Genomic DNA, 14,401 nt, shown 5'->3' on the forward strand with positions numbered 1-14,401 from the left:
TGCTGCAAATGATACTGAAGAAAAGGAGTACTTGCTAAGGTTAAAAACGATTATTTTCAATATCTTTAGAGCTACAAACTACATAGAGTTAACTTTTAATGATAAATTACTTATTATAACAATGTAAGTTCTACACTCTAATCTTTCTGCCCTCTCAACAATTGAAATGTCACAATTGAAATATATGAGTATCAAGTTCCAACATATGTACATATTCTACATTATGTTCACCACTAAAATGAAACTATCTCATCACCAATTTGTCCCTTCTTTTATATATATATATAAATATATATATAAAATTGAGAAATAAATTGTCTTATTTCCCCTCCATCTGAAGGTGGTTTGCCTTTTCTCTCTGGCTGCATTTAAGGCAGGTTCTCCGTTCAATGTCTGCTCTACAATAAGATGAGACTTGGAATGGATCTTTAAAAAAAATGAATGAAAAACCAACTTTGTTTCTACTTGTAGCTTACAGGCTTCTAGAAATTTCTGATTGTGGGCACATATTCTTTGAAACATTTTAAGTGGGAAATCCTTAAGGTCCAGTTTAAAATTCCAATTCTCACAGAAGAAACGTCACACTATAGTGGTTTAGCCAGTTCCAATGGCAGGTGCACAAAGGGGCCATATTCCTTTCCTTTTATTAATTTTTAATTAAATATTTATTTCTTTATTAATTTTTAATTTTTTAAGTTTTTAAAATTTACTTTATTAAAAGAACTTGCATCACATAGTTAACCTAGTTGACATAATACATTTGTTTCCAGAGAAGTGAGAACAAAATTATTAAAAAGGAATAGAAAAAAAAGAAGAAAGGCAAAGAAAAGAAAGAGAAGAAAGAAAAACAATAAGTACAGTGACAAGTAAATTTGTGAAAATTATTTTATCTTCAATTAGGGCATTAAGTTAATGGCAGAAGATTTAGTAAACTCATGTTGCTAGTTGACCATTCTGTTATTTCATTTGTTTCCTTAAAATCACATGTCAGTTTATAGGCATATAGGTTCTTTTCAGTTATCATAAATAATAATGTAATAAACACGAACATATATCTTCAAAGCAATGGCTTTGTATTGGGTATAAATACCTATAAAAAGGAGGCTGGATTTATTGAAATTATTTTTTAATTTATATCTTGCTTTTGACAATAGCTGCAGCAATTTATATTCCTATCAGAGATATAAAAGAATTACATATCTTCTCCAACACTTGTTTCTCTTTTGCATAGTAGCTCTTCTCACTGATATGAAATAATATATAATGATATGCTGTGACTTGAATTTCCCACGTTAAGTTCGTGTTATCAGTCCAGTGATAAGACAAAGAAACCACCCGCAATGCAAGTCATAAAGAGGGGTTTTATATGCTTAGCTAGCAAAGGGTCCAAGACTTCCACCTGGGAACAGGCTTCCAGTCAAAAAGATCTCAAGTCTCTTTTCCACTCCGGTTATATAGTCATCATTCCATAAGTCAAAGCTGAATGTACAGCCCCAGGAAGCAGATGAAAGGTACACACCATTCAAATGCCACAAGATACATAATTCAGATGTTACAAGGCTGATCTGTTAAGGCTTATACGGAGTGCACTGGTGTGGGGGCCGTGTTCTGGATCTTGTGTAGATAACAATAACAAAGAGATTTAATCAGCACTCAAAAACTTCAGTTTCTTCAACAAATTGTGCTGGCAAAACTGGATAACCACATGTAAAAATTACATTTGGATCTACCCTGTGCCTTATACAATAGTTAAAGAGTTTCTGCATGGCAAAAGAAAATTCATTTAACTATAGATAACTTGATAAGATAAAATAATTGCCTAGAACACATCAGATAAAGACTTGATATGCATGATATATACAGTATTCATAAAGGTCAACAAAAAATACTAAATCTCCACCAAAACAAAGCAAGGAGTGGAAATGAACAGGGTTTTCGCTTTGGAAAAACAATGAATGGTCAACAGGCACATGAAACAAATGCTCATCATCACTTATTATTAGGGAAGTCCAAATCAAGACAACAATGAGACACCATCTCAAACCAGTGAGAATAGCACATATGAAAAATACAGGACACTGGTGAAGGAGGGGTGTAAAAAAATAAAAAATAAAATAAAATAAATAAAAAATAATAAAAAAGAAAAATACAGGAAACAGTCTGGTCTGTTGGTGGAGGTGTGGTGAAAGAGGATCTCTCACTGCTGGTGATTTGAAATGTTGCCTGGTTCATTCTTTATGGAAAACAATATGGAGATATCTTGGTAAACTAAATAATTGATCAGTCATATAACCAAGCAATTCTACTTCTGGGTATCAACCCCCATGACACAAAAAACTAATTAAGAAAGACATATACACACCAATATTCATTACAATATTTAGTACAATAGCTAAGATATAGAATCAACCTAGTTGTCCATTAGATAAGTGAATCATGAAGATGTTGTATATATACACAGTGGAAGAATACACATTTCTATAAAGAAGGTTGAAGTTATGCCATTTGTTGTAACATGGATAGATATGTTAATGAAATAACTAGAAGAGAAAGTCAAATATAGGATGATCTCACTGATAATAGCAATAAAAAAAACTGGGTAAGGAAATACAACGTTTGAATGTGGATGCCTAGAGTACCCTTGGTCCCATTATATAGAGAGAAGAGACATAGAAGAAATCAAAGGTGAAGAGATAAATGTGAAGCAATGAGAATTGGGATTAAGGGGACTGAATACATAGGTGATATAAAGGAGTTGTGTGGCTAAATATCCAAACAGTAGTCAACAACAATAATAACAAGAGATCCAGACTTCAACACCAAACTTAAAAAAGATGCTTGTTAAGATGGCAGCTGGGATGGGGGTTGGCGGATGAAAGGGAACCTGTGAACCCTGGTTGAGGGAAGACCTGGTGGTTGGTTGGTGCTGAAACATAGTATGTCTAAAACTCAACAACCATGAATAACTTTGCAAATCATGAGGCTTTAATAACATTTTAAAAATGTATTAAAATTTCAAACAGGGGCTCAGTGGTAGGGTGTTTGCCTTGCACGCACCTGGCCCAGGACGAACTGAGGTTTGATCCCCCAGCATCCCATATGGACGCCCAAGCCAGGAGCGATTTGTGAGTGCATAGCTGGAGTGACCCCTGAGTGTCACCAGGTGTGCCCCCCCCCCAAATAAAAATAAAACAAATCTTCAAACAAACCAGATGTTTTCATTGGTGATATATATATAAATATTTAAAGAATTAATACCATCCCTTCTCCAACTCTTCCAAAAGACTGAAGATAAGAAATATTCCTACACTCATTTTTCAATGCCAGCAAGGCCATGACATCAAGGCCAGAGAATTACAAGACAAAAACAGACAATATTCCTGATGAATACAGACACCAAGATTTTCAAAATATTAGCAAACTGAATTCAATATTAAAGAAACATACTGCCAAGGCTGAAGCGATGGCACAAGTGGTAAGGCGGTTTGCCTTGCAGGTGGCTAACCTAGGACAGACCGAGGTTCAATCCCCCGATGGCCCATATGGTCCCCCAAGCTAGGGGCGATTTCTGAGGATATAGCCAGGAGTAACCCCTGAGCATCGCCGGGTGTGGTCCAAAAACCAAATCAAACCAAAACAAACAAAAAAACATACCACCAATGAGTAGGATGCAAGGATGGTTCATCATACACAAATAAGTACTTATGATGTACACTATTGATGGAATGAAAAAAGAAAAATTGAACTATTATGTTAATGATAAAAACATCATTTGACAAAGTTCAACAAGATTTCTTATAAAATACCTCTTACAATAAACCAGTATAGAACAAATTTATCTAAACATGAAAAGGTCACATATGACAAATTAGGGTTAACATGTTATTTGGCAGTGAAGGCTAGAAAACTTGTTCTCTATTTCCAGAAATAAAATATGGGCATCAAACTCTTAGATGATATAATACTTAGGAACCAGGTAAATGAAAATAAAGGAAAGAGTAGAATTGGAGTGGTAGCATCCCATATGGTCTCCCAAGCCAAAAGCAATTTCTTAGAGCAGAGCCAGGCATAATCCTTGAGCACCTCTGGGTGTCCCAAAAACAAAAACAAAATAAAAAAAATAATGGAAATACCTAAAAATTGGGACATAAGGCACAAAACTGCTTCTGTTTACAACTGATACTCTTTTCTTTATATAAAAGAAATCAAGGGGGAAAAATTCACGGACAAAAACTAACTGCTGAGTAATAAACAAATGTATTAAGGTTACAAGAAACAAAATCAACATAGAAAATCAGGTATGTGTGTTGGAGTGATAGTTATGTTTTTTGCCTTACACCAGTGCTTCTCAATTTTTTGTGCTCACAGCATGACTGTAAATAGTATCTTTATTAAAAAATATTTTAACCTGCAAAACAAAAATATATAAAATAATTTGAGCTGATTTTTTAATCAGAGGTGATGTCTGGATCAATGGCTACAATGAGCACATTTTGCAATGCATAGCTTTTCGAAGCGGGGTTTGAAGCAGGACACAGGAACTCTCAGCTCCAGAGACATACAGAGACATAAAAACGGGGCTTAGCTTGTTATGACAGTGTTTGCCGAGGTCAAACGCACCCCCCTTTATGGAGCCTCGAGCCCTCCTGGGGGGCGCGCCCCACTATTTGAGAAGCAGTGCCTTACACACAGCTGATCCAGGCCTGATTCCAAGCATACTATTTAGTCCTTATGCACACCCAGAATTAATTCCTAAGTGCAGAGTCAGAAACAACCCCTAAGCACTATTGTGTGGCCAAAAAAGCAAAGCAAAAAAAGAAAAAGAAAAGACAGAGAGAAAGAAAATCAGGTATGTTACTATAACAACAGACTGATGATGAAAATGGCTTCCCAATTAGAGAGGAAAATAAGGGAGGTACCAAGACCAAACAGGTGTAGGACCTCTAAGTAATAAGCTAGGCACAGAGGGGAACACTTATTCTAGCAGCCCCAGGGCTGAGGGAGGAGGATATGGGAGGTAGGATTGGAGCTAAGGTGGAGGGAGGACAATTTGGTGATGGGAACGCCCCTGTTTTTATGTTAATATTTACCTAAAATATTATCGTCAATGATATGTAAGCCACTATGATTAAAATAAATATTATATTAAAAAAAGAAAATGGAATAAACCAATCTCCTTTATAATAAATTCAAAAACAAGAGTATTAAGGAATTAAGTTAACCAGTGGGTGAAAGAACTCTGAGAATTAGAAAATAATGATCATCAAAGCAACCCCTAGTGGAGACTTGTGAACCTCAGCTAAGAACATAAGCTCTGGCAAGTTTGTGTGTGGGCACTGTAATGATAGGAGTGGAAACTTCAATGAGCACCATGATTGAGTGTGTGAGCACCACAACCCAACCAGCCATGTGTGCAACTGCTGGTCACTGCAAAAGCCCACAGCAATAAAAACAATAGCAAAGAAAAAAAGGCAATAGAATGAAAAACAAAGCACACAAAAATGTATGATATATTAACTGATTGGATTTCATTTTGGTATTGTATACCAATTTGGTATTTAATGCACAAGTTGGTTATCTGATGAATCCATAAACAGTTTCAAAGAAACCAAAACAAAATATGTATTAAAGTAGTCAGATAAAGTTATATCTTGTAAAATTGGAAGATATTTTCAATTGAAATTGAGAAAATAAAGTTGCTTTATAACAACAGTTTCTCATAATTTATAGAAGGCTCCTTTGTGGAATAAGTGTTAGAAACGCAGGGAGAACATGTACAAAAAAATCATTAAGAATAATTAAGTTTCTGTTGGATGTAATGTTATCAGTTTGCTCTGGGACAATTATGAAAGTGTTCTATTTGTATTATCTCCTCTTACTTTCAACTACATTGTTGAAACCAATCAAGGCACAATTATCCAACTTACTCAAAGTTATTAAGGCAGTTCATAAAAGTGAACATTCAGATGAGAATATATAAAAAGGTCTCATAGATATGGTGGGGACAAGACTGCACAGTTAATTAAATAAATTGAAATCACTTTAAATACGTTAAAATAAACTGAAAACTCTAAGTTAAATAGTTGGCTTAGTGTTACAGTAAACTCCCTCCCCAACATAAATGTTCTTGGTTGATGGCCTCTTTCTTTTATTATTCAAATAACACAGATAGTAACTGAATTCAACCCAAAACTCACTCTTAAAGCTTTGTATGAAAATAAAGCTAAGATGTTATCAAGCACTGGCAAGCACATTTCTGCAGGTTTTGCTCTTATTGCCAACTTTAATGTGGAGAGAAGAAATTCATTTTACTGAGCATAAAAACAAACATATTTTTATGAAGATAAAATTATGTAACCAATAAAAGCAATGTATACTAATACCTTCTCCATTCCTGGCAAGAAATGTTATTTGAAATTAATCACTATGATGTTGTATGACTGAAGACAAATTGGAAAATCTATTAGAGGGTAATCTGTAAGACTAGTGCATTGTAACATTGTATTATATCTTCTGAGATAAGAAGATCCTGGATCTCTAAATTCCATAAAAAATGTTTAGAATGACCTCTATTCCTTTTTGCTTTATGTTTATAGATATGGCAGGTTAACACTAAGCATGTTGGTTTTTCTATTTGTTGAGGCAGTGCTACCCAGTTGTTCAAACATGTTTAGTTTTATATTCTACTGTGAGATCAATTTTAGATGTGATGGACATTTATAATCATAAGACTTTTAATAATGCAGATCATTATCCATAATGTTAATGAATCTTGTCCTATCACTTTCAGAGACAAGAAGTTTTCCTATGAAGAAATTATGTCTCAACACTACAACATAGAGATTTTGTCTGATTTTGTGGGTGGTTGGTCTTCCCTACAGATTTTAGAATTACCAACACCCAGAATCACAAAATATAAATTCTCATACAAAATTTTAATAAATAATGGATGGATGATTTGGTAGGTAATGATCATCTGATTTATATGGATATGCCTTTCAAACTGTCACAAATTTTTATTATCTACATAAATAATTAGAAAGATAAAGAGAAAGTAAAAGAGAAGTAGATGAAAATGAGGAGAGAGAGTTTTTAAGCACAACAGTGTAAAGAAATGACCTGAGTAGAAGATAGCACATCAGAAGCTGTGCCCGTGCCTTGCTTTGTGTAGTTTATCAGGGAGAGGACACCATTTGATACATATTACAAAGATATTACTATCTAGCCAGAAGCCTCTTAAAGGCCCAAAGTGGGTATAGAGAGAAATATCTCCATCTGTGTAGCCCAGGTCACCTTGAACTAGATCTTTGGCTGAATTAGGACCTTGCATTTGGTTTCTGTTAAAAAAAAATTAAGTAGAGGTGATCTGTCCTTCTTCCTCTTTCCACCTCCAAATCAAGTCTACCTATCCTTAGTGAGTTTAAGCTTTAAGTTTAACATTAAACTCAGCACAGAAAACAAATGATGTTCCTTCTCAGGTAATACAGGCACATACAGATATGCCTGTTGTGGTTACTTATAACAAAACCCTGGAAAGACCAGTGCTCCAGAGAGAGAGACAGACATCAAATTAAAAAGAGTGGAACTGACTGTGTTATTGCCCTTCCAACATTTTCTATTTCTGTGATTTGAACACACCCAGCTGTGATAAGAGTTTACACCTGACTCTATGCTCAGGGATCAATCTTGGCAATATTCAGAGAAAACTATATGGTGCCAGGTATTAAACTGGGGTAGGCCATATAAAAGGCAAGAACCTGAATCACATTACAATATCTCTACACCCCTAGCTCTTTTATTTTCAATAATTTAATAATGTTTCTTAAAATGATTTATTTTCATAGGGGAAAAAGATTAAAATGTATGCAAATAGAAGTCAAATAACTGTTTATTTAATATTTATTTAACATAAATTTTTCATTATGGCAATATCTAGGCTGGTAGGGAAAATACTATTATTAGGCCACATTCATTCAAATTAGGAAGTTGACAATTTTTTAATATATTTTATTTAAACACCTTGATTACATACATGATTGTGTTTGGGTTTCAGTCATGTAAAGAACACCACCCATCACCAGTGCAACGTTCCCATCACCAATGTCCCAAATCTCCCTCCTCCCCACCCAACCCCCGCCTGTACTCTAGACAGGCTTTCCATTTCCCTCATACATTCTCATTATTAGGACAGTTCAAAATGTAGTTATTTCTCTAACTAAACTCATCACTCTTTGTGGTGAGCTTCCTGAGGTGAGCTGTAACTTCCAGCTCTTTTCTCTTTTGTGTCTGAATATTATTGCAAGATGTCTTTCATTTTTCTTAAAACCCATAGATGAGTGAGACCATTTTGTATTTCTCTCTCTCTCTATCTCTCTCTCTCTGACTTAATTCACTCAGCATAATAGATTCTGTGTACATCCATGTATAGGAAAATTTCATGACTTCTCTTCTGACAGCTGCATAATATTCCATTGTGTATATGTACCACAGTTTCTTTAGCCATTCGTCTGTTGAAGGGCATCTTGGTTGTTTCCAGAGTCTTGCTATGGTAAATAGTGCTGCAATGAATATAGATGTTAAGGAAGGGGGTTTTGTATTGTATTTTTGTGTTCCTAGGGTATATTCCTAGGAGTGGTATAGCTGGAACGTATGGGAGCTCGATTTCCAGTTTTTGGAGGAATCTCCATATTGCTTTCCATAAAGGTTAAACTAGACGGCATTCCCACCAGCAGTGGATAAGAGTTCCTTTCTCTCCACATCCCCGCCAACACTGTTTATTCTTATTCTTTGTGATGTGTGCCATTCTCTATGGTGTGAGGTGGTATCTCATTGTTGTTTTGATTTGCATCTTCCTGATGATTAGTGATGTGGATCATTTTTTCACGTGTCTTTTGGCCATTTGTATTTTTTCTTTGTCAAAGTGTCTGTCCATTTATTCTCCCCATTTTTTGATGAGATTAGATGTTTTTTTCTTGTAAATTTCTGTCAGTGCCTTGTGTATTTTGGAGATTAGCCTTTTATCTGATGGGTTTTGGGTGAATAGTTTCTCCCACTCAGTGGGTGGCTCTTGTATCCTGGGCGCTATTTCCTTTGAGGTGCAGAAGCTTCTCAGCTTTATATATTCCCATCTGTTAATCTCTGCTTTCACTTGCTTGGAGAGTGCAGTTTCCTCGTTGAAGATGCTTGTAATGTCCTGGAGTGTTTTGCCTATGTGTTGTTCTATATATCTTATGGTTTCGGGTCTGATATCAAGGTCTTTAATCCATTTGGATTTTACCTTCGTACATGATGTTAGCTGGAGATCTAAGTTCAATTTTTTGCAAGTGGCTAGCCAGTTGTGCCAACACCACTTGTCGAGGAGGCTTTCTTTCCTCCATTTAGGATTTCTTGCTCCATTATCAAACATTAGGTGATTGAATCTCTGGGGAACATTTTCTGAGTTTTCAAGCCTATTCCACTGATCTTAGGGCCTGTCCTTATTCCAATACCATGCTGTTTTGATAACTATTGCTTTGTAGTAAAGTTTAAAGTTGGGGAAAGTAATTCCTCCCATATTCTTTTTCCCAATGATTGCTTAGCTATTCGAGGGTGTTTATTGTTCCAAACGAATTTCAAAAGTGCCTGATCCACTTCTTTGAAGAATGTCATGGGTATCTTTAGAGGGATGGCATTAAATCTGTATAATGCCTTGGGGAGTATTGTCATTTTGATGATGTTAATCCTGCCAATCCATGAGCAGGGTATGCGTTTCCATTTCCGTGTGTGCTCTCTTATTTCTTGGAGCAGAGTTTTATAGTTTTCTTTGTATAGGTCCTTCACATTTTTATTCAAGTTGATTCCAAGATATTTGAGTTTGTGTGGCACTATTGTGAATGGGGTTGTTTTCTTAATGTCCATTTCTTCCTTATTACTATTGGTGTATAGAAAGGCCATTGATTTTTGTGTGTTAATTTTGTAGCCTGCCACCTTGCTATATGAGTCTATTGTTTCTAGAAGCTTTTTGGTAGAGTCTTTAGGGTTTTCTAAGTAGAGTTATCATGTCATCTGCAAACAGTGAGAGCTTGACTTCTTCCTTTCCTATCTGGATTCCCTTGATATCTTTTTCTTGCCTAATCGCTATAGCGAGTACTTCCAGTGCTATGTTGAATAGGAGTGGTGAGAGAGGACAGCCTGTCTTGTGCCAGAATTTAGAGGGAAGGCTTTTAGTTTTTCTCCATTGAGGATAATATTTGCCACTGGCTTGTGGTAGATGGCCTTAACTATATTGAGCAAGGTTCCTTCCTTTCCCATCTTGCTGAGAGTTTTGATCAAGAATGGATGTTGGATCTTATCAAACGCTTTCTCTGCATCTATTGATATGATTATGTGGTTTTTATTTTTCTTGTTGTTGATGTTGTGTATTATGTTGATAGATTTACTGGTTTTAAACCATCCTTGCATTCCTGGGATGAAACCTACTTGATCGTAGTGGATAATCTTCTTAATGAGGCATTGAATCCTATTTGCCAGAATTTTGTTGAGGATCTTTGCATCTGTATTTATCAGCTATATTGGTCTGCAATTTTCTTTTTTCGTAGCATCTCTGTCTGCTTTAGGTATCAAGGTGATGTTGTTTCATAAAAGCTATTTGGAAGTGTTTCCGTTTGTTCAATTTCATGAAAGAGTCTTGCCAGGATTGGTAGTAGTTCCTCTTGGAAAGTTTGAAAGAATTCATTAGTGAATTCATCTGGGCCTGGGCTTTTGTTTTTGGGCAGACATCTGATTACCGTTTTAATTTTATCAATAGTGATGGGGGTGTTTAGATATGCTACATCCTCCTCCTTCAACCATGGAAGATTATAAGAGTCCAATAATTTATCCATTTCTTCCAGGTTCTCATTTTTAGTGGTGTAGAGTTTTTCTTTTTCTTTATTTTTTTTGTTTTTTTTGTTTTTTTTGGATCATACCCGGTGGTGCTCAGGGGCTACTCCTGGCTGTCTGCTCAGAAATAGCTCCTGGCAGGCACGGGGGACCATATGGGACACCGGATTCGAACCAACCACCTTTGGTCCTGGATCGGCTGCTTGCAAGGCAAAGGCTGCTGTGCTATCTCTCAGGGCCCCAAGGCGAAGGGGCGCGGCCCCAAAAGCCTACAGCACCCGGTATTCCCAGGCGGTCTCCCATCCAAGTACTAACCAGGCCCGACCCTGCTTAGCTTCCGAGATCAGACGAGATCGGGCGCGTTCAGGGTGGTATGGCCGTAGACGGCGTAGAGTTTTTCAAAGTAGTTTCTGATTACCCTTTGAATCTTTGTCATATCAGTAGTGATCTCTCCTTTTTCATTCCTAATACGAGTTATCAAGTTTCTCTCTCTCTCTTTCTTTCTTAGTTTTGTCAGTGGTCTATCAATCTTGTTTATTTTTTCAAAGAACCAATTTCTGCTTTCATTGATCTTTTGGATTGTTTTTTGGGTTTCCACTTCATTGATTTCTGCTCTCAGCTTTGTTATTTCCTTCTGTCTCCCTATTTTTGAGTCCTTCTGTTAAGCACTTTCTAATTCTATTAGCTGTGTCATTAAGCTACTCAGGTAAGCTCCTTCTTCCTTCCTGATGTGTGCTTGCAAAGCTATAAATTTTCCTCTCAGTACTGCTTTTGCTGTGTCCCATAAGTTCTGGAGCCTCTTTTCGGCCCACTCCCAAGAGGTTCACACAACAGGTCAGTAGACAGACACACACAGGCAGTACTCAGTTTTTCAAAGTCAGGCCCCACTGGGCAGGCGTAGTTTCGTGGATTTTCCCAGCCTGACGTCACAAACAGGGGACCTGACTTCTGCAAAGTACTGCTTATAGCCGGTTTTCACGTTATGGAACAGTTCCTTGGCGTTCCCGCTCTAGAATTGGCCTCTGGGAGAGCGAGTTTTCTGGAGCCTCTTTTCGGCCCACTCCCAGGAGGTTCACGCAACAGGACAGTAGACAAATACACACAGGCAGCACTCACAGTTTTTCATAGTTGGGCCCCACTGGGCAGGCGTAGTTTCCAGAAGTTGACAATTTAAGGCAATTTTTTCCAATGGTAAGAACTGGGATGTTAACCCTGCTTACAGTAACTTTTCCCTCTCATTTCAATTTTATCTCTATGGATATCATGAATCCTGTAGTCAGATCACCTCTGTTGATATAACAGTGAATTATGACAGCATTTAAGCTCTCAGTAATGATTTGTTCTGCTATGGAGTCTTACTTTCTAAATAATATAAAACACAAAAGTGCTTGTCCAAGTATCTAGCACAAAGCAAGTATTTCATAAGTATTAGCCACTGTTGTTTAAGTGATAAACTAGGTAGTGGTAGAGAGCTAGCTCAAGTGTAACACAATGTGAGATACAGTTAGGGCTCTGAGCTCCAACTCTGGTACCACATGGTCCTATTCCCTGCCACACTCTAAAGTGTAATGTGTTCCAGGGTTCAGCCCCAATCCCCACTAATAGGCTAGAATACCAAACTGCCCCATTAACACTGCAGAGAGTGAATTGCTGGGACTGCTCTATCATGTTAGCACTCCTGGTTCTGGTTCCTATAAACAAATAAATCAATTATTTAATTAATAGATGACTATTTCATTTATTTCTTGTCCAGGAACTTAGACCAAAAAAAAAAATAGCAAAACCAGAATATTACATAGCAGCATCGAACAGAACAGTAAAGACTGAAAAAAAAAAGCCAGACAGGCCTCTCATTTAAATAGATATCTATTTGGACTACACCCAGCAGTGTTCAGGGCTTACTTCTGAGTCTCTACTCTGAAATTACTACTGGTACTGCTCAGGGAACCACACAGGATGTCAGGGATAAAACCCAGATAAGCCATAAGCAAGGTAAGCACCTGACCCACTATACTATTGCACTGGACCCCGACTTCTCATTTTTTAACAAAATTTTATTCAAACACACATTTATTTACATGCTGTCTATGGCTGCCTTCCTGTAGATAACAAAAGTGAATAGATACAACAGTCTAAATAGGCTCTTGACAGAAAAAAATATGTCAACCTCAGCTTTAAATTAATGATGAAAATCAAAACATCAGCTTAAGAATGTGTGGTGAGACAGGAAAATTTATTATTCCAATCTTGAGTCTATCCAGGGAACATTCTCTAGGTTTAGATGGTATGCAAAACTCTTTCAACTAAGAAGATAAACTTAATGGCCTAACTCTAAAATTTCACTTTGTTTTCAAAAGTGTTTGGAATGATCTGAAAACTTGTGTAATAAGTTTCTCTCAGGTGACAGACTACATTGACTGACATGATCATATTAACAGAACAGAAACTGAGCTGTGTGTGAACAACAAACACTGAAGAGAGAATCCCTCAAGTATACTCCCAGCTATCCTCCAGCAAAAGCTCCCTCTTATTGACCTGCAGTTGATAAGACAAGTTACCAACATGGGAATTGACTGTAAATACAGTTGCACACTTAATGTTATTTACAATTCAGGGATTAATAAATCATCAAAAACTTTAAGCACAGATAGAATACAATGGCTTTCCTATTTTTTACTAGCTGTGCATTTTTTGCAAACCATTCAACTTCTCAAAAGCAATTTCCTCTTTTGTAAAATGAAAATAAAAACATTATAAATTTAAATGAGATCATCATGATTGCTAGTAAAATCTATTTTTGTGAAGTCAGTCCTATTTAAAAATTAGCTTCCAAAATTCCTCACTTCCTTCCAAGGTTGAAGCCTTTACCATATAGGACAAATAAGTGATGCCAATTTAATATAAAGCTAGCATGTTGTACACTGAGTTAAGTGAAAAAGTAAGGCTCATTATATACACATACACCTAGCTCTAGGAGAGCTAAACACTACCTCTTCAAAATAGATCAACCAATTTCTGCATGATGTTAGTACAGAGAGAGGAATGTAGAAAAGCATTTATACCTCCTCAGAGGGTCTGAAATTCAAAGCTAAGTAGTCCTAGGAGAGAGAAACACGAAGAAGGACAAACTACATAAGTTCAATGGAACAAGAAGTGGTTATGTTGGGCAGCATCCCTGAGTCTGAGGGGAACAAAGCCTGTAGCTGTGAATCCAAGTCAAGAGGCTGGCTACCAAATGAAATAGCAAGCCAGATTTGAGTCTTCGGCCTTCAAGGATGGGTCTTCCTAGTCAGCTGTCCAATGGTTCCCCAAGGTAGTATGTCCCAAATAACACTCCATGAACAGTTGCTTTATAATTCCATAGGAGAGAAGCTCCAAAGCATGTTCTCCTAACACTGCTTTCTTGGTTTGTTTCTGCTTTGTCACATCAGAAGACACAGAAGCCAACTTCTCCAAATTGACCAAGGACTAGCATGGTGTAACACTCAGCTGAACTTCAAGAAGGCCAAAAGGAAAAATCTTGAAAGAACTCACAGCCTAC

The 14,401-nt window shown here is 36.7% G+C and overlaps 1 protein-coding gene and 1 non-coding gene across 2 annotated transcripts in view; both read right to left on the bottom strand.

The window, feature by feature from the left end:
• The window catches only part of ESR1 (estrogen receptor 1), a 281,586-nt gene that overhangs the window by 115,654 nt on the left and 151,531 nt on the right, over nucleotides 1–14,401 (bottom strand). The window lies entirely within an intron of this gene.
• On the bottom strand, nucleotides 11,127–11,245 carry LOC125996604 (5S ribosomal RNA). Its single transcript, XR_007491300.1, has one exon. It is a non-coding gene; the product is annotated as a 5S ribosomal RNA (ribosomal RNA).

Source organism: Suncus etruscus, chromosome 18 (genome assembly GCF_024139225.1).
Source record: "Suncus etruscus isolate mSunEtr1 chromosome 18, mSunEtr1.pri.cur, whole genome shotgun sequence".
Classification (NCBI taxonomy): Eukaryota; Metazoa; Chordata; class Mammalia; order Eulipotyphla; family Soricidae; genus Suncus; species Suncus etruscus.